Raw genomic sequence first — 3,971 nt, forward strand, 5'->3', positions numbered from 1 at the left:
GTCTTGAAAACCCTTAGGAACTGCAGCGTTTCTCAAAGACGACAAAGCAGGGCAGGCGCATTAACAAATGTATGAAGCTTTCTCTAAAATGATATAACTGAGTCTAAGTGTTGGGGTCTTCACCCTGCTGGATGCTTTATGCAGCATTCAGAGTTTGTCCACTGGGTGTTATGTTTTAGCATTATAGAAGGAAGAACCATGTAGGGAAAGTTTATATAACCTTTAAAAGACCGAGTCTCATTATATATCCCAGTCTGACTTCAAACGTGTAATGTTCCTGCCTCTATCTCCTGAGCACTAGGATTACAGACATGTACCACTGCATCCAGTTTCTGCTTCTCCTGGAAAGAACAGCATCCTTGTGCTCTATGGGAGTGTGTGAAAGGTCACAAACCAGAAAAATCAACCTCAAATGTTGCTGATGGACCAATGAGTTCCATACCTTCTTTAGTGGTTAATCCAACAGTTCTGAACTTGGACAGAACATGAAAATCACAAGTAATGTGCTTCTTTACACACACACACACACACACACACACACACACACACACACACTATTTGAGATTCAGTGAAAGCACTGATGTTTTTGTTATCTCTCCCCATATATTTTACATGAACACCCATATAATATTAACATTGTCATTGGTGGGTTACACTTAGGAGCAATTATATACACTTCCACTAAAATACAGATTTGTGAGCTTGTATAGATAAAATTTCTCATCATCTTGGATAGGGTACTTGTTCAGAGTTTGTTAAACTCCACTGGTTAAAGTATAGCAAACACTCCCTAAGCATTACAGCAGTGAACTCTATCTCACAGAGACCTTATTATATTGAAATTATTATTATATTGGGGAATAGTTACACAATAAGTAATCATGAACCCCATCAATACTAAAGCTATAAATGTTTACTATGACACAAAATAATTCACAAAATGGCAAGTCTTGAGAGACAGAGAGAGAAAAGAAGAATGTTATGATACCTGAAAGACTGTCCTACCTGACACCTGGAAATTTAAATCCTTCAATTTGGATGGACAGTAAGACACTAGAGCATTCTCCTGAAAATTTACCCAGGTTGACTGAAGGTAAGTCAAGGTTTCCGGTTCAAGATCCTGCTCACTTTTATTTTGTTTAGAGACCCAGGAAGCAACAACCTCTGTATTCACCATCTATCTGTACCACCCTATACACATCTCCATTTCTAGCCATCCCTGGGCCTAAGAGGTTCTGCATCCCAGAGGACTCTGATCTCGTGTAACTCATTAAAGATGTAGTAATTACTCAGGACCTTTCTAGGACCAATTATCCCAGAGCCCTCTAGTGGGGCTTGATAATAGTCACTGATCCCTCATTGCTGTACTGTGGTAGGAGATAGTGATGCAATAATTATATAAATAAATGAACATTGAATTAAATTCAATTAAATGAGTTCTCATTTCCTGTTCATGGAATGAATAAGGGTTCTGTATGACCAGAGCACATTTTTTTAGTGGGAAAAATGAAGAAGGTTCATTGGAAAAATCACTAAAAATAATCAGAAACTATTCTGTTAACTATTCTGTTACAGTGTCTTACAGCACAAAAATTTACACAAGATGCAAATGTTAGCTTTTGAGAAGCATGCTACCAAAAAAGTCACATGCATTGTGAAGATCTCCAAGGGCAGAATCTCAGTTCAACACGACTACCTGTAAAAGGCCTTAAGAAAGATAAACTACTTTCTGATGAATATAAAGCTTTTATCATCCATCTTCTTTATGTACCAATATGTGAAAGACAGGGATATGGTAAAAAGAATGATGCTTTTATTCTGTATATTGGTTGACAATAGAAAAATATGATTGGTTGTTAGCTCAACTTCCAATTTAGTAAAACTGTACTGGTGTTATAATTATAGCCCCAAGTGGATCAAATTCTGAAAACTGTAGTAGTCACATATATAATGTAGTTAGGTGAGGAGGTTCCACTGTAGAAGTATCACTTAGGACTAAGTATCTCTCTGACATATATTCTGTGTGTGACTGATTGTGGAACTCTGTAATAGCCTCTATCTATTGCAAAAAGAAGATTCTTTGATGAGAAGTATATGTTACACTTGTCTATAAATATAAGGATCCATATTTAGCATATAATAAGACATTTTATTTGTCTAAAGATATGATAGTAGTAGGATTTTCTCTAGGACCTATGACCTCTGTAACTGTGTGTATTTGGTTATATTTACAATACCACCCATGAGTTCCCTCCTATTGAGAGGGCTTTAAGTCCAATTATACAGCTGTTGATTACCCACCGGATAAAAGTACCACTACTGCACCAATAGAAATAGTTTGCTGTGCCATTTGTTGTGGTTATTAGGAGGGGTCATAGACCCAACAGAGCTCATTTTTTATTGGGTAGTTTGTTTTTTTAATTTAGTTTTTTGAATTCTTTGTATATTCTAGATATTAATCCTCTGTCAGATGTATGCTGGCAAACACTTTCTCATAATCTGTAGGCTGCTTCCCCTCACTTGTAAGATTTTTTTGATGTAAAGAAACTTCTAATTTCATGAAGTCCCATTTATTTGCTGAACTACCAGCATCATATTTAGAATATCCTTACCTAAGTCTATACATTGTAGTCTATTTCTTATTTTTTTCTCCAGCAAATTCAGAATTTCAGGTTTTATTTTGAGATCTCTGATCAATCTGGAGTTGATTTTTGTGCATGGCAAGAGAGGGCATATTTTCATTTTTCTACATGTGGGTATCCAGTTTTTCCCATAATGCTTATTGAAGGGATTGTCTTTTCTCCAGTGTCTCTTTTTGGCCTTATGCTTGATCTTCATTCTTATTGTTTATGGGATCTATCCTTCATGCTTAAAAATTAGGTTTTTCTTGTGTAAAGGAAAATGATTTAATTTATATGCTAAATTTCTCTTTTGTTATTGATAGCTGTTTTGCTGTGGCACTGAGATTTTAGTTTATCTATGACAAGAACTTGTGCTACCTTCACAACTGTATGGAGAATAATATTTCAGAAAGAATATTACATGGAAAAATGCACAATTCAAAACTGCATGAACGTTAATGAGTATTCATGCACATACCGAAGTGGGTGCTCAGATAACTCGGAGGGAGGTGACATCATCAACCAAAACATGATATAAAGGTCAAAAAGAAGGCTTGCATGGAACTTAGAGTTCAAGTTTGTGTGTGCGGAGACTGAAATGCACACACAGCCTCACAGGAAGATGTGTACTAGACAGAGGAGCACAACAGTAGAGAAGTCTGGGCCAGCAGATTAAAGTGGAGATGAGGGAGTCAACAGAATATACACGATGACAGGTTTTCATATATAGTTTTATAGGGGACAAGTAAAGAAATGAATGGATCAAGGTAAGAAACCTAGTCCATGTCATCCTGGAGCATCTAAACTTGCATATTAGGTAAAAGTGATGGAATTGTACATTTTTCAGGTATAATAAAACTTCTAAACAAAGAATTTTGCAAATCAAAATAGAAAGCAGTGAAAGACATCCTTAAAAATTGAATTATGTTCTTATTTAAGGTTCTTTTTCCTGGTTTGGGGGGAAATAAATTGAATGATCACTGACTAGTAATTAATTCCAGGTAAAGAAAAGTGGTACAAATAACACTACTATGCAAGGGGCTCTCAAAATTTGTACAGGGTCAGGACAGGCCACACAACATAGAAATAAAAAGAGAGGGGAAAGTTAAGAGAAAAAATGATGCAAAAATTAGTGTAGGGGAGGCCTCTTGGGGTAAGTCTACAGCGCAGCTCTCCGCGCTGGGACTCCCTAAGCCACATTCCCCCTTCCCCCCCCCCCCCTCGCCGTTCTATACTCCTAGTTTGAGCCCTGCGCCACTCCTAGTCTTGGGGCCCCAGAAACCTGGGGAACCAATACTGCTTCCTGACCCTTCTCACCCAGAGCAACTCAGTCCCTTTCTTGGGCTCCAG

Source organism: Nannospalax galili, unplaced genomic scaffold (assembly GCF_000622305.1).
Source record: "Nannospalax galili isolate Female #2095 unplaced genomic scaffold, S.galili_v1.0 scaffold2931, whole genome shotgun sequence".
NCBI classification, from domain to species: Eukaryota; Metazoa; Chordata; class Mammalia; order Rodentia; family Spalacidae; genus Nannospalax; species Nannospalax galili.